General features: G+C 39.0%; 1 pseudogene; it reads left to right on the top strand.

The window, feature by feature from the left end:
- The first annotated feature begins 1,009 nt into the window (after nucleotides 1–1,009).
- LOC120854129 lies at nucleotides 1,010–23,163 on the top strand (annotated as a pseudogene).
- Nucleotides 23,164–24,268: the final 1,105 nt, after the last annotated feature.

Here is a 24,268-nt window from a genome sequence, read left to right as displayed (position 1 = left end):
GAGTGGAGTGGTTGAGTATGGTCTCTGGTGTCTATCTGACCCATGTTCCAGGCCTGGAACTGCCACTGACCAATTATGTGACTTCCAATTATGTGCTACTTGTCCTCTCTAACCTCTTTCTCCCCTCTGTGAAATAGGCATAATAATAGTATCTACCTTGCTGGGCTGTTGTCAAGAAGAAATGAGACCAAGAATGTTTAAGGAAACAGTAGAGACACAGCATTTTGTACCATGCTTGTTACCTAGAGGGTGCTTACTGAATGCTAACTCTCATTATTATTGTTTTCAATAATTTCCTGACCTCTCTGAGTCTTGGTTTATCAGTAAAATGGGAAAATGATATCTGTATTATAGTATAATCATTAAAGAAATGTATGCAAAGTACCTGGCACCAAATAAATGGCAACTCACAAGTCCAGAGTGCCCTAGAGACTTTTATCACTGAGTCTCTGCAGATAAATACTAAGCATTCAGAAAAGTGTAGATAAGTAGTCTCAATGCTAGTAATGCTGTCCCAGATGGGAAGTTGCTTCCTTATACTCATGTTCTTGGAGAAGGAAATGGCAGCCTACTCTAGTATTCTTGCTTGGGAAATCCAGAATGGACAGAGGTTCCTGATGGGCTACAGTCCATGGGGTCACAAGAGTCAGACACAACTTAGTGACTAAATCACTACCACGGCCCATGTTCTATTTTGTAACACCAACTATCAGAAGTAAATGAAAAGCTACAGATTAGGAAAGATGTCAGCCTTGCCTGGGACTCATTTTTTTTAAATGGCTGAAATGCTCTCAACCCCAAGGTTGAAAAGAAAAATCTGTTGTTCTTTTGCCTTTCTCCAACATTCACTGACAGCTGAGTTTGCTGAGACATTAGACTTAGCTTATAAGAAAAATGATTTAAACTAGTTAAAATAGCAATAGTTCCCGAGGGCTCTTGAGGAGGGAATAAAATGGTGGGAGTTTCATGGCTTTGCAAAGAGTGTTGAGTGTGATGCCTTTTCTCAAGCATGCATTTTGTGCCGCGTGATTCACGCTATGTGGTGAGGTACTGCTCATATCACACCCAAGTGGCTGAGTCTTCTCCTCATGCTTCTTGGCAGGCAGAGAAACAAGTGGTTTTCTGAAGCTAGCGTCTGCCTGGGGATGGGGAGGGGCTGCAAATAGCATGGTGGGTTGGGAGCAGGGGTCCTGGATCGGAAGTTCCCTTGAGTGCACAATGGGTAGGAAAAACTGTACATCCCCAAGATGCTGTCATGGGTTGTAAGCAGAGAGACCACTCAGGAGAGCCCTGATGGGAATGTAAACTTGCTGGGTGCCTCTGCCTTTAGCCACAGCGCCCTGAGGTCTCCCTACCTAAAGCCTAAGGAAGGCTTAGTGGGGGTGGTTCCTGACATCATGGTAGCCCTTCTCCTTCAGATTCCCCCAGAGAGGATAGGGTGCACAGGGATAGAGTGGGATGTCAGAAACCACTGGGAAACAGAGAGGGCATAAGGCAACCCCCAGCTCAGTTTTTTATCAGCTGGGGACCCTGGGTTAGTAAATAAATCAACACCCCTATGTTGCTCCCTGACTCAACCATCTGTAAAATAAGAACTGTGAAAATGAAACGCAGAAATGTGTTTGCTATGATGTATTGTGGGTGCACCAAAAATGTCTAAAAATCATTAATGTTAAATGTTGGAGAAATAGAGAATATATCATAAACAGCAACAACAAAAACAAAACAAAACCCCTGAGCCAAAACCAAACTTGAGCTTTCCATGCCTCTTGTTCAAAGCATGAAATAACACCCAGTGGATTGTTTTGATGATTGCCTCAAGTCTAAATTGGTAGTACTGTTTAAAAAATAACCATTGATTTAGATTTTACTGGCTTAAAACTCCCTTGAAAGACGTTTTCATCAGTGACATACTCTTTCTAAATTAATTTGAGAGATTAAGTCATAGGGCTGTTTGAAGTAACTTAAAAACAATTCTTCTTGAACACTTGTTATCTCAATAAATAAATGAATTTCTAACTTTGGTATTTCAAATTAAGTAATCATCTATTGTCTAGAAAAAAGTCTTTCATGTTTCTGAAAAGCTTCCTACTATCATCTTAATTATGACAAAGTATTTAATTTTGTAGGAATATTGCCCTTTTCACAGCTCACATGATTACACAAAGATCAATTAATGGATTCAGAATCCCTGATTTACATAGTTTAAGGCCATAACTACAAAGACTCAGAATATTCTTTTTTATAAGTTAGCTCATTTCCAACTCCAGTACTCTTGCCTGGAAAATCCCATGGATGGAGGAGCCTGGAAAGCTGCAGTCCATGGGGTCGCTGAGAGTCAGACACAACTGAGCAACTTCACTTTCACTTTTCACTTTCCTGCATTGGAGAAGGAAATGGCAACCCACTCCAGTGTTCTTGCCTGGAGAATCCCAGGGATAGGGGAGCCTGGTGGGCTGCCATCTATGGGGTTGCACAGAGTCAGACACGACTGAAGTGACGTAGCAGCAGTAGCAGCTCATTTCCAAAGAGCAGCCAAAACTGGATCCCCTGACTATTCCAACCTTTTCTTATAGGAAATAAAGGTACAACAAATACATTTCCCCAAATAGAATTTGTAGGTTTCCATATAGAAAGGCAAAATCTGCACCTCCCCAAAATAATAGTGCCCAAGAAGGAGAGGAAATAGTATTTATTGAGCATCTGCTTTGGAATCTAAAAGCATTAGATGCTTGATCTCATTATACTTTCACAGAATCCATTTCGTTTTAATCCTTACAGCAACATTATGACATAGACATTACTTCCATTTTTCCGCATCCTGCTTCCCAAACCTGTCTCTCTCCCCATTCATCCTCCCTGCTTCAACTTCAGGTAGACATTACTTCCCAGCATTTTCATATCGTGGCATTTGTATGGCTCATTGAAACAAACAGCAGAGTCCTCTGAGGCACTTCAGATAAGTCTTGGTGAAATATACATATATAAAATAAGAAAAATAAAATACATATATTATAGAAGATATTAAACATGGAATTTGTACTATCCTTACAAATTAAAATTTTTTGAGAAACTTAAAGCCTACTTTTGCAAACAATACTTCATTTTTTATTGGAAAAGTTTTATTGAGGCTTAACATTCAGTGAAATATACTGATTTTAATACACTTTTGATCATTTTTGACAAGTGAACAAATACTTACCTCTCAATTGAGATACAGAACATTTTTTCACCCTAAAAAGTTTTTTTGTACTAGCAATCAGTCAATGGCTCTAGAAGCAGCCCCTTTATCTGGTATCTATTACTGTGGAAAGGACTTCATACAAATGGAATAAATCAGTGTATACTCTTTAGTGTCTGACTCCTTTTATTAAGCTTAATATTTTAAAGATTCATTCAGTTTGTTGCATGTATTGGTAATTTGTTACAGGCATACCTCATTTTATTGTGTTTCATTTTATTATGCTTTGGAAATACTGCTCTTTTTATTCCCACAAATTAAAGACTTGTGGCAACCTTGTGTTGAGCAATATTGGCACCATTTACCATTTTTTCAACAGCATTTGCTTACTTCAGATCTCTGTGTCACATTTTGCTAATTCTCGTAGTAGTTGAAACTTTTTCATTATTGTTATAGTTGTTATGGTGATCTGTGATCACTGATCTTTGATGTTACAATTGAAATTTTTTGAGGCTCCGTGAACCATGCTCATATAAGACAGTGAACTTAATAGATAAATTCTGTATGTGTTCTGACTGTTCCATGGATCAGGCTGTTCCCTCATCTTTCTCCCTCTCTTTGGGCTTCCTTACTCGCTGAGATACAATATTGATATTAAGCCAATTAATAACTCTATTCTGTCAAAGGAAGAATCACATGTCTTTCAATTTAAATCAAACCTAGAAATGATTAAGCTTAGTGAGGTGGGTGGTGGTGGTTCTCGCTAAGTCGTGTCCAACTCTTGTGACCCCATGGACTGTAGCCCACCATGTCCCTCTGTCCATGAAATTTCCTAGGCAAGAATCCTGGAGTGGGTTGCCATTTCCTTCTCCAGGGTATCTTCCTGACCCAGGAATTGAACCTGGGTTTCCTGCATTGCAGGCAGTCTTCTGCACTGCAGGCGATTCTTTTCTGCTGATCCACCAGGGAAGCCCAAGCTTAATGAGGAAGGCATGTCAAAGCTGAGATAGATCAAAAGCTAAGTGAATGTATGGCAAAAACCACTACAATATTGTTAAGTAATTAGCCTCCAATTAAAATAAATTAATTAATTTACAAAAAAAAAAAAGCTAGGTCTTTTTCACCAAACAGTTAGCCAACTTGTGACTGCAAAGGAAAAGTTCTTTGAAATTAAAAGTGCTAGTCCAGTGAATACATGAATGACAAAAAAGTAAAACAGCCTTATTGCTGATATGGAGGAAGTTTTAGTGATCTGGACAGAAAAGCAAATTAACCACAACATCCCCTTAGGCAAAAGACTAACCCAGAAGAAGACCCTAACTCTCTTCAGTTCTATGAAGGCTGAAAGAGGTGAGGGAATTGCAGATGAAAAGTTTGAAGCTAGCGGAGTTTGGTTTATAAGGTTTAAGGAAAAAAGGCATCTCTGCAATATGAAAGTGCAAGGTGAAGCAGCAAGTGCTGATGTAGAAGTTGCCTATAAGATCTAGCTAAGGTAGCTATGGAAGGTAGCTACACTAAACAACAGATATTCGTTGTAAACAAAACAGTCTTGTGTTAGAAGAAGATGCCATCTAGGACCTCCATGGCTAGAGAGGAGAAGTCAATGCCTGTGTCCAAAGTTTCAAATGACAGTGTGATTCTCTTGTTAGGGGCTAATACAACTGGTGACGTTAAATTGAAACAAGTGCTCATTTATCATTCTGAAAACCCTAGGACCCTTCAGAATAGTGCTAAGTCTACTCTGCCTATGCTGTATACATGGACCAACAAAGCCTAGATGATAGCACGTCTAGGCTATCCAGTTTACTGGATATTTTAAACCCTCTGTGAGACCTACTGCTCAGAAAAATGGTTCCTTTAAAAATGTTACAGCTCACTGACAATGTACCTGGCCACTAAAGGTCTCTGATAGAGATGTACAAAATTCATGTTGCTTTCATGCCTCCTAACACATCTATTCTAGAACCCATGATCAAGGAGTAATTTTGACTTTCAAGTCTTATTATTTAAGAAATACATTTTGTAAGGTTATCATTGCCATAGAGAGTAATGGATTTGGGCAAAGTAAATTTTAAAACTTCCGGAAAGGATTCACAATTCTTGATGCCATTAAGAAAATTTGTGATTCATGAGAAGAAGGCAAAATATCAACATTAGCAAGAGTTTGAAAGAAGTTGACTCTAGCCCTCATGAATGATTTTAAGGGGTTCAGGACTTCACAGGAAGAATTAACTGCAGATGTCATAGAAACAGTCAGAAAACTAAAATTACTAAGTGGAGCCTGAAGATATGAAGATGATAAAACATCAATGGATTCAGTTCAGTTCAGTCGCTCAGTCGTGTCCAACTCTTTGCGACCCCATGAACCGCAGCACGCCAGGCCTCCCTATCCATCACCAACTCCTGGAGTTCACCCAAACTCATGTCCATCGAGTTGGTGATGCCATCAGCCATCTTATCCTCTGTCATCCCCTTCTCTTCCTGCTCCCAATCCCTCCCAGCATCAGGGACTTTTCCAATGAGTCAACTCTTCTCATGAGGTGCCCAAAGTATTAGAATTTCAGCTTCAACATCAGTCCTTCCAATGAACACTGATCTCCTTTAGGATGGACTGGTTGGATCTCCTTGCAGTCCAAGGGACTCGCAAGAGTCTTCTCCAACACCACAGTTCAAAAGCATCAATTCTTCAGCACTCAGCTTTCTTCACAGTCCAACTCTCACATCCATACATGACCACTGGAAAAACCATAGCCTTGACTAGATGGACCTTTGTTGGCAAAGTAATGTCTCTGCTTTTGAATATGCTATCTAGGTTGGTCATAACTTTTCTTCCAAGGAGTAAGCATCATTTAATTTCATGGCTGCAATCACCATCTGCAGTGATTTTGGAGCCCCCAAAAATAAACTCTGACACTGTTTCCACTATTTCCCCATCTGTTTGCCATGAAGTGATGGGACCAGATGCCATGATCTTCGTTTTCTGAACATTGAGCTTTAAATCAACTTTTTCACTCTCTTCTTTCACTTTCATCAAGAGACTCTTTAGTTCCTCTGCACTTTCTGCCATAAGGGTGGTGTCATCTCCATATCTGAGGTTATTGATATTTCTCCAGGCAATCTTGATTCCAGCTTGTGCTTCTTCCAGCCCAGCATTTCTCATGATGTACTCTACATATAAGTTAAATAAGCAGGGTGACAGTATACAGCCTTGATGTACTCCTTTTCCTATTTGGAACCAGTCTATTGTTCCATGTCCAGTTCTAACTGCTGCTTCCTGACCTGCATATAGGTTTCTCAAGAGGCAGGTCAGGTGGTCTGGTATGCCCATGTCTTTCAGAATTTTCCACAGTTTATTGTGATCCACACAGTCAAAGGCTTTGGCATAGTCAATAAAGCAGAAATAGATGTTTTTCTGGAACTCTCTTGCTTTTTTGATGATCCAGCGGATGTTGGCAATTTGATCTCTGGTTCCTCTGCCCTTTCTAAAACCAGCTTGAACATCTGGAAGTTCATGGTTCATGTATTGCTGAAGTCTGGCTTGGAGAATTTTGAGCATTACTTTACTAGTGTGTGAGTTTTGCCAAGAGAATGCATTGGTCATAGCAAACAGCCTCTTCCAACAACATAAGAGAAGATGGACATGGACATCACCAGATGGTCAACACCAAAATCAGATTGATTATATTCTTTGCAGTCAAAGAGGGAGAAGCTCTATACAGTCAGCAAAAACAAGACTGGGAGCTGACTGTGTCTCAGATCATGAACTCCTTATTGCCAAATTCTGACTTAAACTGAAGAAAGTAGGGAAAACCACTCAGAGAAGGCAATGACACCCCACTCCAGTACTCTTGCCTGGAAAATCCCATGGATGGAGGAGCCTGGTAGGCTGCAGTCCATGGGGTCGCTAAGAGTCAGATGCGACTGAGCATCTTCACTTTCACTTTTCACTTTCATGCATTGGAGAAGGCAATGGCAACCCACTCCGGTCTTCTTGCCTGGAGAATCCCAGAGACAGGGGAGCCTGGTGGGCTGCCGTCTAAGGGGTCGCACAAAGTCGGACACGACTGAAGTGACTTAGCAGCAGCAGCAACAGCAGGGAAAACCACTAGACCATTCAGGTATGACCTAAATCAAATCCCTTATGATTAATGGATTAGGAGTTGCTTTCTTATGAATGAGCAAAGAAGTGGTTTCTTGAGATGGAATCTACTGGTGAAGATGCTATAGGGTTATTGAAATGACAACCAAAAATTTAGAATATGACATAAATTTAGATGATAAAGCAGCATCAGGGTTTGAGAGGATTGACTCCAGTTTTGAAAGACATTCTATTAATACTGTGTGTAAAATGCTATCAACCAGCATTTCACGCTACAGGGAAATTATCCATGACAGGAAGATGTGGCTTTGCCACAGTCATCCCAAACTTCAACAGCCACGGTTAGCAGCCACAAATATCGGGGCAAGACTAAAACCACCAACAAAAGAAATTCCCTCAACATTCAGATGTTGGTTAGTTTTTTTTTTTTTTTTAGCAATTAAGTATTTTTAAACTGGGATAATAAACTGTTATTTTCAGACATGATGATATTGCACACTTATCATGTAGTGGACTACAGTCTAGTATGAGCATAACTTTCATAGGCACTAGGAAACAAAAAATATTGCATGACTTACTTTATTGCAGTATTGTGATCTTTACTTTACTGAATGATCTGGAACCAAACCTGCAATATCTCTAAGGTTTGCCTGTATATAGATATCCAGTTGTACATCCATCGCACTTTAATGATACTTTCCTTTTCTCTTTGAATTTCTTAGGTACCCTTGTCGAAAAATCATTTCACTATGTATGTGTGGGTTGCTCTGTTTTGTTCCAAGAATCTATTTGCCTATCTTTTTAGCGGGTGGCTCATAGGTTAAAGCATCTGCCTTGCAATGCAGGAGACCTGGGTTCAATCCCTGGGTCGGGAAGATCCCCTGGAGAAGGAAATGGCAACCCACTCCAGTATTCTTGCCTGGAGAATCCCATGGACAGAGGAGCCTGGTGGGCTACAGTCCATGGGATCGCAAAGAGTCGGACATGACTGAGTGAATTCACTTTCACTTTCACTTTAAAAAATATCACACTGTTATGATTAATGTAGCTTTTAAGCAAGTACTGAAACGAAGCTAAGTCCTCCAAGCTTATTCATCCTTTTTGAAAATTTGACTCTTGTAGATCCTTCTTGTTTATGTAAGTTATATATGTATAATTTTTTTCCCTTTGGCTGCATCTCATGGCACGAGGAACTTCCCCAACCAGGCATCAAATCTGCACTCCCTGCAGTGGAAACGGAGTCTTAACCGCTAGGCCGCCAGGGAAGCCCTTTGTTGAAGTTTTAGAATCAACTTGTCAATTTCCACTCATAGTCTGCTGTTATTTTGACTGGGTAGCACTGACTCTAGAGCATTTGAGTAGAATTCCCATAGTAACACACTGAATCTTCCCACTCAAGAACATGGAATTTTTTCCATTTATGTCTTTAATTTCTCTTAGCAATGATGTTTAGTTTTCAGTATAAAAGTGTATCTTTTGTTAAATTGATCCTTAAGTGTTCTATGTTTTGGGGTGCTTTTATAGGATGGTATTTTAATTTATATTTTCAGCTGTTTATTGTTAGTATATAGAAAAATCATTTGATTTTGTATATTTTTTTATACTTTGTATTCTGTTGTTGTTGTTGTTTAGTTGATAAATCGTGTCCAACTCTTTTGCAATCCCATGGACTATTACCCACCAGACTCCTCTGTCCATGGGATTTTCTAGGCAAGAATACTGAAGTCAGTTGACATTTCCCTCTTTAGAGGATCTTCTCTTGACCCAGGGATTGAACCTTCATCTCATGGTTGGCAGGTGGATTCTTTATCACTGGGCAATCAGGGAAGCCCCTTGTATTCTGTACCTCTGTTAAATTTTACTTATTAGTTCTGATAGAGTTTTTGTACATTCCTTAGTATATTCTATACACAAAATTATTCCACCTATGGGAAAAACTGCTACTTATTCTTTTACAAACTTTATTCATTTTTTGAAAATAAACTTTATTTTTGATGATCATATTGTGCTGGGTAGGGCCTCTAGTAAAATCTGTGATAAAAGATAAAGTAGTAAACAAAACATTCTTATCTTGTTTCCAATCTTAGGAGGAAAGCATTTAATAGGTCATTGATATTAGTAATAGGTTAATCATAGATGACTTTTATTACATTGGGAATTTTACTTTGATTCCCAGGTTAAGATATTTTTGGTTTATGCGAAATAGTGTTGAATTTTGTCAAATGATTTTCTGAATTCATCAGGAGAATCATATGATTTTTTCCCTTTAATCTGTTAATGTGGTTAACTACATTGATTTTCCAAGGCTTAAACAGACTGGTTCCAAATAGGAAAAGGAGTACGTCAAGGCTGTATATTGTCACCCTGCTTATTTAACTTATATGCAGAGTACATCATGAGAAACGCTGGGCTGGAGGAAGCACAAGCTGGAATCAAGATTGCCCGGAGAAATATCAGTAACCTCAGATATGCAGATGACACCACCCTTATGGCAAAAAGTGCAGAGGAACTAAAGAGCCTCTTGATGAAAGTGAAAGAGGAGAGTGAAAAGGTTGGCTTAAAGCTCAACATTCAGAAAACGAAGATCATGGCATCTGGTCCCATCACTTCATGGGAAATAGATGGGGAAACAGTGTAAACAGTGTCAGAGTTTATTTTGGGGGGCTCCAAAATCACTGCAGATGGTGATTGCAGCCATGAAATTAAAAGACACTTACTCCTTGGAAGGAAAGTATGACCAACCTAGATAGCGTATTCAAAAGCAGAGACATTACTTTGTCAACAAAAGTTGGTCTAGTCAAGGCTATGGTTTTTCCAGTGGTCATGTATGTATGTGAGAGTTGGACTGTGAAGAAAGCTGAGCGCCAAAGAATTGATGCTTTTGAACTGTGTTGTTGGAGAAGACTCTTGCAAGTCCCTTGGACTGCAAAGAGATCCAACCAGTCCATTCTAAAGGAGATCAGTCCTGGGTGTTCATTGGAAGGACTGATGCTAAAGCTGAAACTCCAATACTTTGGCCACCTCATGCGAAGAGTTGACTCATTGGAAAAGACCCTGATGCTGGGAGGGACTGGGAGTAGGAAGAGAAGGGGATGACAGAGGATGAGATGGCGGGATGGCATCACCAACTTGATGGGCATGAGTTTGGGTGAACTCCAGGAGTTGGTGATGGACAGGGAGGCCTAGCGTGCTGCAATTCTTGGGGTTGCAAAGAGTTGGACATGACTGAGAGACTGAACTGAACTGAACTGAAACAATCTTATATTCTTCCAATAGACTCCACTAGTTCAGAATGCATTATTCTTTATGTTATACATATATGTATATTTCATATTTTTATATGTATCTTTATATTTTATATATACCTGAGTTCAATTTGCCAATATTTTGTTAAGAATTTTTGCATTTACATTCATGAGGACTGGGGTTCTTGTAGGGAAATTTTAATTGACAAATTCAATTTATTTAACGGAGCTAGGAATTTTCTCTTTTTTGTTGTGTTAAAAATGCTTTTCAGAAATATGTTTGTATCATTTGAGTTATCAAATTATTAGAATGAAGCTTCTCCTGATGTTCTTTTATTATCATTTTAATGCCTGGAGGATATAACCTGCTTCCTTCATTATTGATATGGGTATGTGTGCTTTTTACGTTATGGTAGTCGTTTATCACTCTTTTCAAAGACTCTACATTTACTTGTTGATTTTTCTCTATTGTTTCTTTTCTATTTTTTTGGCTTTGTTGTAATCTTTTCCTTTTATTTATGTAATTTGAATTAACTACGCTACCTTTTTTAGCTTCTTAAAGTGGAAGACTGGATCACTGATTTTAGATTTTTACTCTTTCTTAATATAGACATTTATTTTTTTATTAATTTATTTATTTTTTATTTTACTTTACAATATAGACATTTAAAACTATGAAATTTCCTCTAAAAACTTTTATCTGTGTTTCATAAAATTTGAAATTATGTGTTTCACTATGATTCTGTGAAAAATATCTTCTAGTTTATCATGCTGACTTAAAAAAAACCATGTGTCATTAGAAATGTATTGTTTAATTTCCAAATATATGAACATTTTTTACTTTTCTACATTTTTACTATCCAGTACAGTAATCACTAGCCATATGTGTGTATTTAAATTTTTATTAATGAAAAGGATTAAAATTAAAAATTCAGCTGCTAAGTCACTCTAGTCAAATTTATAGTGCTTAACAGTTACACATGGAAAGTGATCACCTTATTGAGCAATACAGATACATAATATTTTTATCATTACAGAAAAATCTATTATAATATTTTATTGTTATAAATTTCTAATTTAACACATTGCAGCCAGAGAATACTGTATATGATTTTGACTTTTTGAAATTTATTAAGATGTGTTTTATGGCCCAGAAAACAGTCTATCTTGGTGAATTTTTCATGTGCACTTGAGAAGATTATACAGTCCTTTTCTATCATTGGGAGTATCTGTCAGTTAAGTTGGGTTACATCTTCCATGTCTTGGGTACTTATTCTTTTTGTCTAGTTGTCCTATCCATTGCTTAGAGAAAAGTGTTAAATTCTTCAATAATTGTATATCTATATATACTTTTATTTAGCTCTGTTTCATTTAAACCTGTTGTAGTCTTTTTTTCTTCGATGTGGACCATTTTTAAGTCTTTATTGAATTTGTTACAATATTGCTTCTGTTTTATGTTTGGTTTCTTGGCTACGAGGCATGTGGGATATTAGGTCCAGGGATCGCTGCATTTAAAGGCGAAGTCTTAACCACTGGACCACCAGGGAAGTCCCCTGTTACAGCCTCTTGATCACCTATACCCTTTATCATTGTGAAATGCCTCTCTATCCCAGGAACACTCTTTACCTTGATGTCTGCTTTGTTACTAAGTAATGGTCGATTTTTAGTGATTAGTATTTGCACAGTGTATCCTTTTTCATGTTCCACTATTTTACTTTCAAATTTTCCCTGTCTCTATGTGTCAAGTGTGTTTCTTGTCAACAGATGCACTTTGGTCTTGTTTATTTTTAGCCAGTCTGACCATCTCTGACTTTCAGTTTGGCTCTTTAGTCCATATTGCAGCTGTTGGTGTGTGTGTGTTTGTGTGTGTGTGTGTTGAGTAGCTTCAGTTGTGTCTGACTCTTTGTGACCTTATGGACTGTAGCCCCCCAGGCTCCTCTATCCATGGGATTCTCTAGGCAAGAGTACTGGAGTGGGCTGCCATGCCCTCCTCCAGGGATCTTCCCGACCCAGGGATTGAACCCACAGCTCTCCCATCTCCTGCACTGGCAGGCGGGCTCTTCACCACTAGCCCCACCTGGGAAGCCCAAGTTATGTGAATTTTAATCTACCGTAGTGATCATAGTGATCTTTGATTTATATTGTTCCATCTGTTTTTTTCTTTGATTCCTCCTCTTCTGCCTTTGTGTGTGTGTGATTTAATTATTTTTAAGTATTCATTTTATTTTTATTTTCCATGCTAGTTATTATCAAGTTATGTCTCTCTTTGTTAAAATTTTAATGGTTGATCTAGAGATTATCATAGACATTTCTAACATGCCACATCTACAATGAAAAGTTGTTTACTACTTTACAATGTAACAATCTCAAAATAACATGCTTTAATTATTATCCTCTCACTCTTTGTCCTCTTGTTATATATTTTACTTCTAAATATGCCAGAACCTCACACTACAATGTCATTATCTTTACTTTAAAAGATTAATAGTCTTTTTAAAATGTGTATTTTTGTGTATGTGGCTTCTAATGTCCTTTATATTTACTGACATGTTTTCTCTTCCTTCTCAAAGAACTAGTTCTCTATCAGGTACTGTTTTTATTCAGCTAAAATAATTTTTTGCATTCCTTATAGTAGAGGTCTCTATGCCACAGTTTCCTTCACGTTTGTCTGTTTGAAAATATCTTTATTTTGCCTTTTTAATTTAACAATGTCTTTATTTATTATTGGAGGACCCCAGTATTGCTCCTAAGTCTCTTTATCTATTTTGGGTAATCCCCAAGAAATGTCTCCATAAGCTCACAAAACTGACACTAGCCAATTTTCTTATCTCCTGCTTCAATGCTGAGATCTCAGAAACTCTCAAAAAATTTGCCAAGGCATTAATTTCCCGAATTCCCAGAAAAAGGCCTCCAGCTACAGCCAAGGTTGTTGCCTCCTGTGTCTGCTTTTTCCGAGTCTCTTGTGCCAGCCCTAAGAATCTGCTCTGATGCAGAACCATGTGTGTGCGCTCAGTCCCTCAGTCATATCTGACTCTTTGTGACTCCGTGGACTTTACCCTGCAAGTCTCCTCTGTCCACGGGATTCTCCAGGCAAGAATACTGGAGTGGGTTGCCTTTTCCTACTCCAGAGCATCTTCCTGACCCAGGGATCAAACCCATGTCTCCTGCATACATATATTTCCTCTTTTTTTGATTTCCTTCCCATTTCGGTCACCACACAACATTGAGTAGAGTTCCCTGTGCTAGTCAGTAAGCTCTTGTTAGTTATCTATTTTATATGTAGTCGTGTATATATGTCAATCCCAGTCTCACAATTTGTCCCACCCTATTTCACTTTTCTTAATTTTTAGGAAATAATTCCACTAGACCTAGAATTCTAGATTGATTTCTTTTCTCCTTTCCTTAAAGATGTCATTCCATTGTTTTCTCCATTGTTGAGAAGCTATGATTTCTATTGTTGTTCCCCTAGATGAAATGTGTCTTATTTCTTCTGGCAGCTTTCAAGATTTTCTCTTTATGCTTGTTTTTCAGCAGTTTGGTTACAATGCTCTAAAGGTGCTTTTATCATTATTTCTTTGTATTTATCTTTCTTTGGATTTGCTGAACCTATTGAATCATGGGTTGATGTCTTTCATACATTTTAGAAAGTTCCAGGCCATTCAAATAGTTCTCCAGGAACTCAAATTACATGTTTATTTGGGCATTATATATATCCCAGGTATGTGTGTGTGTGCTAATATATACTTTAGTGCAAACAGAATTCAAAAGTGAACTATTTTCAATTTTACCAATTCCTTCTGCTGTGTCCGGTCTGCTAATAAACTCGTTGAAATGAATCTTTATCTCTGGTACATTTTTTATGTCTAGCATTTCCACTTGGATATGAAATTGTTCATCTGTTCAAACATGTTCACATTTTCTGTGTTATCATTTTATATATGTATTGTTATATAAAAATGCCTGATCATTCCAGCAGCAATGCTATTATTTACTAGGTCTGGTTCTATTTACTGTTTTCTGTTTAAGGGAAGAGTCATTTTTCCATGTGCCTTGTAACTTGATTTTGACTGAATTCAGACATGATAAATGATCAATGAATAGTAGAGTCTGAAGAAATCAATAGACAAAGGTAGACCTTTTTTTTTTCTTTTCTGACAGACCATTAGGGAGAATGTTTGATACAATCCAGTCTGCCCTTGATTCAGGTCTGGAAGTTTTGCTGCTGGAGTTAGATTTAGTTCACCATATACTTCACGTTAATGAGAACCTTTCCTGTAGCAGGGCTTGGAATATGAGTGCTTGAGGGTATGTTATCAGCACTTTGCCTTGTGCTCATTGCCGCATCTGGGGGTTTCTCTCAATAGCCCTGTTCTGCCCCTGGATTCTAGCTGGCCCTATGCACTTATGTTCAGAGCAAGGTGTCTTCCTCAGCTCACCAGCTCCTCCCCTGGCAGGGAGAAGGATGGAATCTGGTAAGGTAAGGTCCTTTAGTGTCTGTGGAATTTCTCTCCCCTTTCCTTGGACTCCAGCAGGCTTCACCCAGCTGCATGTGGGGAAGCTTTCCTCAGCTCTCCAGTTTCTCCCCCAGGAGTAGGCAGTTACTCCTCAAAATCTGCACCAGGATCTTAGAGCTGAGGGAGGTCCCTAAGTTCTCTTGTGCAGACTTCTGCAGTCTCTACACGCCTGTGCACTGGGGGTCTCTCAGCAATCTTACCATACCCTAGTCTGTCCTGAATACACTCCGTGAAGGCTTGTAGAAAGAGTTGGTGGGGAGGGGCAGACCCCTCTGTGTCTGAGCTCCTGAGGCTTTAAACACTTTTGAAATTGCACTAAATACATGCACCTCAGTATTCATAGCAGCACTGTTTACAAAAGCCAAGATACAGAAGCAATCTAAATGTCCACTGACAGATGAATGATTAAAGATGTGGCACACCTGTATGTTTTCTTTGGAGAAATGTCTGTTTAGATCTTCTTCCCGTTTTTGATTGTTTTTTTTTTTAAATTGATCTGTATGAGAAGTTTGTATAGTTTGGAGATTAATCCCTTGTTGGTTACTTCATTAGCAAATATTTTCTCCAATTCTGTGGGTTGTCTTTTGGTTTTGTTTATGACTTCCTTTGCTATGCAAAAGCTTTAAGTTTAATGAGATGTTTAACAAAGATGCTCATTTGTTTATTTTTGACCAAAAAACACATGAAAAGATGCTCAACATTACTAATTATTACAGAAATGCCAATTAAAACCACAATGAGATATTCTCTCATATTACATATAGATATCTCATATTATGAGATATTACACCAGTCAGGATGGTCATCATCTAAAAATCTGTGAAAACAATAAGTGCTGGAGAGTATGGAGAAAGGTGAACACTCCTATACAGTTGGTGGTAATGTAAATTGGTACAGCCACTTTCTTTCTCATGAAATTTCCTTAAAAACTAAAAATAGAGCTACCATATGATCTAACAATCAGATTTCTGGGCATATATCCAGAGAAAACCATAATTCAGAAAGATACATGCTCCCCAATGTTCATTGCAGAACAATTTACAATAGCCAGGAAATGGAAGCAACCTACTTGTCTATTGGCAGATGAATGGATAAAAAAGATATGATAACATATATACCATGGAATATTACTCAGCTATAAAAAGAATGAAATAATGCCATTTGCAGTGACATGGATGCACCTTGAGATCGTCATAGTGAATAAACTATGTCAGACAGAGAAATACAATTATCAATGATATAGCTTATATGTGGAATCTTAAAAATGGTACAAATGAACCTATTTACAAAACATAAATAGAGTCACAGTTGTAGAAAACAAACTTACGGTTATCAAAGAGGAAAGGTGGGGTGGGGGCAGGTAAATTGGGAGATTGGGATTGACATATACACACTACTGTATATAAAATACATAACTTATAAGGGCTTACTAGATAGCACAGAGGAGAAGGAAATGGCAACCCACTCCAGTACTCTTGCCTGGAAAATCCCATGGATGGAGGAGCCTGGTAGGCTGCAGTCCACGGGATCACTAAGGATTGGATACAACTGAGCAACTTCACTTTCACTTTTCACCTTCATGCATTGGAGAAGGAAATGGCAACCCACTCCAGTGTTCTTGCCTGGAGAATCCCAGGGACGGGGGAGCCTGGTGGGCTGCTGTCTATGGGGTCACACAGAGTAGGACATGACTGAAGCGACTTAGCAGCAGCAGATAACACAGGGAACTTGACTCAGTACTTTGTTATGACCTGTATGGGAAAAGAATCTAAAAAAGGGTGGACATATGTATATGCATAACCAATTAACTTCGCTGTACAACAGAAAGCAACATTGTAAATCAACTATATTCCAATAAAAAGTAAAAAAGATAGATAATGGAATATTGCTTAACCACAAAAAGAGAATGAAATAATGCCATTCATAGCAACATGGATGGACCTAGAGATTATCATACTAAGTGTCAATAAGTCAGACAGAGAAAGACAAATATCTTATGCAGTCACTTATATATGGAATCTAAAAAAATAAAAGAAATGAATTTATTTACAAAACATACTTATGGTTACCAAAGTGGGGAGCAGGGGAGGGAGGGATAAATTAGGAATTTGGGATTAGCAGATACAAACCACTTTACACAAACAACAAGGTGCTACTAAATAGCACAGGGAACTACACTCAATATCTTGTAATCACCTGTATGGGAGAAGAATCTGAAAAAATATATATGTGCGTGTGTGTGTATATATATATGAATCATTTTGTTGTGCTCTTGAAATTAATAGAACATTGTAAATCAACTGTACTTCAATAAGAAACATTGCCCTCAAGATTCAGCTTTTTTCTCATCAGCTTCCTCTCACATTGACAGTGCTGCCAAGGATAGAAGAAGCTCTCAAGAAGGATGTTGTTACTTTTTGGACTTGGGTTCATTAGGTTTCTTTATACTCATACCAGCTTTCAAAAATTATGACTTTGTAGATTATCTTGCTTGTTCTTATTGTTAGGGTGAGAACAATGTTCTCCTGTGACTTTCCATATCTCAATAGAAAGGGAAGTCAACACAGCTTTTTCTATTAAGTTTTATGTTGCAGTCATTATAAGCAAATCCTAATAGGCTTTTTAATGTGTTCTTGTCAAATCCTCATCATCACCATTGAAAACAGAGTTTCATGTAGAGATGATAAAACAGTTGAAAACATGTTTTACAATCATTCAAACAGTTGCAAGAGTTAAAGCTCCTTTAAAAACTTTAATAGTGCTTCCCTGTATGGTATGGACAAAGTTATGTTAAATTTTGTTTTGTAATAATGCAACCAGAGTTCAAATGCAAACTATCTTTGGCATATCAAGAATTTGAAAATAATAATGAGGTTTTAATTTACAGAACATACATAGCAAAGCCTTTACCAGGAAAATATTTGGATTGCTCGTAAGAATACTTCAGCCACAAAGCAACACTTTCTAGACTGTGTGAAAGAGGTTTGGAACTACACTATCCAGTCTCCTAGGGCCCCGGCCAACAAGTTGCCCCTTGGCCTATAAGCCCTGTTCTGTGGGCATGTGGAATACCCCTGGCCACCTTCACTGCAACAAGCTATACCTTGACCTATGACCCCTGTTATGTGGGCACTTAGAATATGAACCTTAGTGGGTCCATGGGTTCCGTGGCTGTGATGGGCAGCTGAGTGCTTTACAACTGGCTGCTGATATAGAGGGCCACCTGGAACAACCTGGATGCTACCTGAGGAAACCAGGGGCCCACCATTAGACCTCATCATGCCTTCATCACCCTTCAAAAAGCCCTGGAAGAGACTTCTATGGCTACAAGTGCCTGGCCTTGTGTTCACCTTCACCCACTGGCACGTACCAATTAGGGAACTCAGGGGTAGAAGTGGCCTCGCACTGCTTCCAGGCCTCCCGGCCTCCCTTGCTCTTCTCCACTTAACCCTGTGTTCTGAGCTTGGTTCTCACTTGTAAGGTCGCCAAGTAAAATGCTGGAAAAAAAATCAGGTAAACATAGATAACATTTCCCTATGTCTCAAACATTGCAGGAAACATACTTTTACTTAACATAACATTATTTTCTATCTGAAATTCTAATTTTACTGGGAGTCCTATATTTTTATTTGCTAAATCTGGAAAGGCTACTCACTTGGAGATTGCCCTATTATTGGCTATCTCTTGCAGATAGCCAGTAATAAGGCAATGTCCTGGTTATTTTAGTCTTTGATTAGCTATAATGAGTTGGCCAACACACTCAACCTCTGTATCCTAATTAGCTACACCATTGAACAGAGTTGGGTAAGATTCAAATGAGATAACACATGTGAGTGCTGTTGGTGTATTATGAACTTCTCTACAGAAGCAAGGCAGCATAAAGATTACAGAAATGACAAAATCTAGTTAAATGACTAATTGTAACAGAGAACAAACCTGACGCCATAGTGGATCTATTAGCTCTGACCCTTGTGCTTTGTTGCCTGTGCTTAGTCATGCTGGCCCTGCACTTTTGTAAAAGAATATTGCCCATAGCTTGAAATATCTCAGTGCTCTGCCTTTAAAGGTATAACAATTCAGTCTTAGCCTTTAAAGGTATAACAATTTTCCATTCTTACAGAGACAAAAAATCACAGAACAGAAATAACAATTGTTTTGGAAGCTTATAGGAACGTTGTGACCAGACTTAGCAGGACAGTTGCAAGAACAAAGGATTCCAGCACCAAGAAATTTGCAACAACTAGCCACACCTCCTCCCCTGTCTGCAGAAAAGAAGCCTGAATTCTAATTCTGGTAATATAGTTCTCTGGGACACTAGTCTACCATCTTCTCAGACTGCTGGTTTTCTGAACAAAATTGCTTTTCCTTGCTCCAACACTTTGTCTTTTGATTTATTACCCTGTCACGTAGAGAGCAATATGAGCCTGGACTCTAACACAGCCATTTAAAAAAGTCTTTTTACACTGTTCTCATTTCAGGCCGCATGTCTGTCTGTGGGGGAGACAGGATAGCGAAACTGGGGAGTTCTAAATTTGAGGCCTCAGTTTGAATCCTGACTCTTCCAGTTAACTGGCTGTGGGATGTTGGACAAACAATCTGTTATGTCTGTGCCTCAGACGCCTAGAGATCCTGTTAGTAACAGAGCTCCCAGGGTGCTATGTAATCACGTTTAGAATAGCATCAGCAAGTAGCAAGTGCTCAGTGTGTGAGCAGACCCTCCCTCTTTTGCATCCAACAGGAGATTGCCTCCTCTACCTTTGTACAAGCATTTTCCTATGATATTAATAGATGTTCTGAGGAAAAAAAAGTTTATGTGATTAAAAGTTTGGGAAGTGCTACACATTACAAGCCCCTTTGAATCTTCATAGCATATATTTGCATATCAAAGCTACTGAGATGATCCACTGTAGAGAAACTTATTCTATTTATTGATCCAGGATTTCTAAACCTTATTTATACATAAAACACCTTTAAAAAAAATGGTTCATCTATTAACAGCCTGTGTAACTGTGTTCATCTGTCAACATTCCTGTTAAAAAATCCTTCCAATGCAAGGGAGAAGGTCAAGAGGTATTATTATTTGTGGACAATGGAACAAGACATAATGCTGTGGAATATATGACTTAAAGTGACAAAAATAATCAATAGAGGAAGTACAAACAGTGATAAACCTCTACTGAAGCTAGGAATTGGGATGATTTTTATAGTTGAGCTAAATCTTCATCTACTAAAGAGGGTCAGGAGATCTCTTAGATTATCACACAAAGCAAGAGTGACAGAAACATGTTTTTCTAGGCAAGATAGGAACAACCCAAATAACTGAAAACAGGGGTGTGGGGTGGACAGGGGCAGAAATGTTTTCTTTTATTACCAATTCCTTGGTAAAAGCCTGACTTTTTAAAGAATATATGCTTGTACTATTTGGATAAAAATTTAAGATAAAAACTTTGAATCCTCAAAGTTTTCAGGCTTGGGTAACTCTAAGTGGGGCCTACATCTGATGAAAAAGGAATTTCTTGGGACTAAGACCCCCCACCGCACCCCACCCCACCCCTCTCACCTCCACCACTTTGACAACAGAGCTGTGATCAATCAACACCAGCCAGCTGGAACTTCATGCACGGCTTTCTCCTTGCTCTGTTTCAATTTTGTGCTTACTCTAATACTCTTCCCTCCTCCCTTCTCTCTTTTTCACATTTCACGCCATCCTGCGGTTCTATATTGTGGGGTAAGATTAAAAAGAAACTAATAAGCCCAGGGCAACTGGCTGATTGGTGAATTCAGCTACCATACTATCTAGACAATATTATGACTATTTTTCCTCCAGCAACTCCACATATGCCTGCTCCTTTATGGCTTTTCTTTTCTTTTTTTTAGTGAAAAGATGCTGAAAAGTCTTAGTAATCCTAAGATAAGAAGAATTTCAAGATGCAGCAAACTTTAGAAATGGCATCCAGATGCATTGTTTAAGCCCCCTGACATCACCAACGTAGCCTGCCTGACTGATTAAATGATTAATTCTGCCTGGATTTAATTTCTAGCTCTTTTAGAATTCCGCTGTGGTCTAGATTAAAGCATTAGTCTTTTACCGAGAAACATGAATTTGGTTTACATGTGCAGCTCCCACTAGGAACTAGTTCTCATCCATCAAATCTCAGCTCATAATTCACCTTCTTTCTCAACTCCATTTCCCTCCGCCTCCTTTGAGTTTACTCCCAATTGCCTATAGGTCTCATATGTACCTTTTGTGGCAACACTTCCTATGCTATATTCCAACCTTTTTACCTGTTTATCCTCACCTTACTTACTACAAGTACATTTTAGACACAAGGTGGTATATAAATAGATGCATATGGCCCTCTCCCCCTGAGCATAGGCAGGACCTGGGAATATGACATCTTATCACTCTGTCGACCCGGTTACTTTACAGGGCAAAGGTGATGGGAGAGTCCCTCTGTGATTACCTTATGTTGTATAAGACTCACAGCAGATAGCAGGGACCTGCAATGCTGATGCCTTGGTTTTAGCCCACTGAGAAAGATCTTTGGACTTCTGATCTTCAGAACTGTAAAATAATAAATGTGTGCTATTTTAAGCCACTAAGTATGTGGTGATTTGTTACAGTAGCAACAGGATAGAGATTTCAACCCCACTGCCATCCTATATTCTCTTGGTGACTATCAGTCACTGTGCTTACCCTGCTTCCTCTCCAAAGAGAAGACAGGATTCAGATTTCCTATCCTGGAATATGAATTTTAAATGAACTGAGACCAGGATCAGAAACGGAAGGCTTCCGGAGCTAAATCATTCCAGGGCAACACCCAGAATAAGGCTCTTAAACAAATTCCAATTGCTGAGATCCCTATAGGTGCATCATTCTCAAGGTTGATAGTTTTGATTACACTTTGAGCCAGTTAGTGCCGCGGCATCTTTAGAAATTCCTTTTTTTTTTTTTTTTTGGCTTAAGCTAGCCAAATGCAATTTCTTTTACTTGCAGCCCCAAAAAAGCCTAACCAACAAACAAAACCCTACCAGCTATCACATGGTCATCACTTATTCTCTCTTTCCTCAAATATTCTCTCCAGCTTGACTTTCCCTCCCAGGTATTGTGCTTTGTCCTTAATTATATTTTAACTCTATTACAATGAGGGCAGGAGGAGAAAGGGACGAGAGAGGATGAGATGGCTGGCTGGCATCACCGACGTGATGGACATGGGTTTGGGTGGACTCCGGGAGTTGGTGATGGACAGGGAGGCCTGGCTTGCTGCTGTTCATGGGGTCGCAAAGAGTCAGACACGACTGAGCGACTGAACTGAACTGAACAATGATTAACTCTTTATAGTAACTCATAACTTTAGGATTAGCTATTCTTAGTCATTTCACTGATGGGAAACAGACACAAAGGATTAACTTGCTCAGTGCCACATGGCTATTTCATGGCAGCACCTGAATTCGAACATGGATCTCTTATTCTGAAGGTCCATTTGCCCAGCCATGAAGCTATATTGCTTTAAAATAAGTGATGTTTGTTGAAGAAAGATGAAAGAGGCACTCCTCAGAGGGAACAGAAGAATCTAAGGTTGAGGGCAAGGAATAGCCTATGTAGATGTTGTAGCTACAGAAGCTAAAGTGAAGTGAAAGTTGCTCAGTTGTATCCAACTCTTTGTGACCCCATGGACTATACAGACTATGAAATTCTCCAGGGGGAGTCTATTTTCAAAGGGCAGGAAAACTCCTGGTTAGAGGATGAATCTATTAACCAGTGTAAGCTGTTCCTCTCAGTATTGTGTTCGGTGCTGTGATATTTGGGCCCCATATTGAGCAAAAGAATTATGAGGAGCAAAAGAATTATGAGGAACAAAAGGCATAGTTTCTGTTCCCATGAATATCAGTAATCTACTTTTGATGACAAAAACTAGTGGTAGCAAGGGAAAGGGCTGTTGGAGAGAGCAGATTACAGGAGATAATGCAAGGAAATCTCTCAGCAAGGTGTTTGGCCAGTATTGAGGCTAAATAAATGTTTGCTCTAATTCTAGGACTTCGAAGCCCTCTGTTAAGGATGAGAGTTTCCCTTTAGATATGGTAGTGCCTCCACCTGAGATTTGCCAGAGCTTACAGCCCTGATCCAATGCTGGTTGCTTCCTGTTTGTGTGTTTGAAGGCTATTTTATTTTTTCCCCTGTCAGTTCCTCAGAGGACTTTTCACTTTGGGTTCTCACACACTGTTACCAATGCCTATGGGATAATGTGGCAGGATGAAGCTTTTTCCTTTCACCCAAGGCTCTCCCATCCTTTCTTTCCCCAACTGTGTGGCCAGAAGACCATCTTTTATGAGACAAAAAAATGTGAACATAGCAATGCATCAGAGCTATCCTTCTAGCAATATTAGTTAGAAAGGTTGGTTGTCTTTGAAGATTCCCACTTACACTGGGTTATTCAACCTAATATGCTCCAGAAAGAGTGAAAGTGAGTGTTGGTTGCTCAGTCATGTCTGACTCTTTGTGACACTATGGACTGTAGCCTGCCAGGCTCCTCTGTCCATTGAATTCTCCACGCAAGGATACTGGAGTGGATTGCCCTTCTGTTTTCTAGGAGATCTTCCCAACCTAGGGATCCAAACCAGATATTCTGAATCGCAGGCAGATTCTTTACCATCTGAGCCACCAGGGAGCCCTAAGGAGTAGAAGGATCTAAAATCTTCTCCAGCACTCTCTAGGGGAAACTATTGCAGAGTTGGGGTCTAGAGGGAGAGATGAAGAATGGGGGAAGAGCAGAGATTAAAAGACTGAAAGAAACAGAGAAGAGAACTGCGTAGGACAGAGATGAAGTGGAGTGAGAGACAAGAGGGACACGTACACTCCATTCATTCTATGAATATTTGGGGGGATCTACCACATTTCAGGGAATGTGAGCATGGCAAAAGAAGGCCCCAGACCTCAAGGAATTCACGTGACAGTGGGCAATAAACTAGTTAACAACGGATGAACTAGGTGGTTACAGAGAGTGGTAAATCCTAAGACTAATATACAAGAGAATGATGTTATGGAGAGCATCTGGGGATGAGAGGCAAGGGAGTGATATTGGTTTGGGGGCCTGGGAAGGCCTCTGAAGAAGTGGTGGGTAAGCTAAGATCTGAATGATGAGCAGGCAGCATGTGAAGATGAAAAGAAAGAATGTTCCAGGCAAAACCAAAACTGCAAGTCAACATGGAGGTACAGAGAAAGACTGAT

This window comes from Oryx dammah, unplaced genomic scaffold (genome assembly GCF_014754425.2).
Source record: "Oryx dammah isolate SB20612 unplaced genomic scaffold, SCBI_Odam_1.1 HiC_scaffold_27, whole genome shotgun sequence".
NCBI classification, from domain to species: domain Eukaryota; kingdom Metazoa; phylum Chordata; class Mammalia; order Artiodactyla; family Bovidae; genus Oryx; species Oryx dammah.
This window is presented reverse-complemented; position numbering and strand designations above follow the sequence as displayed.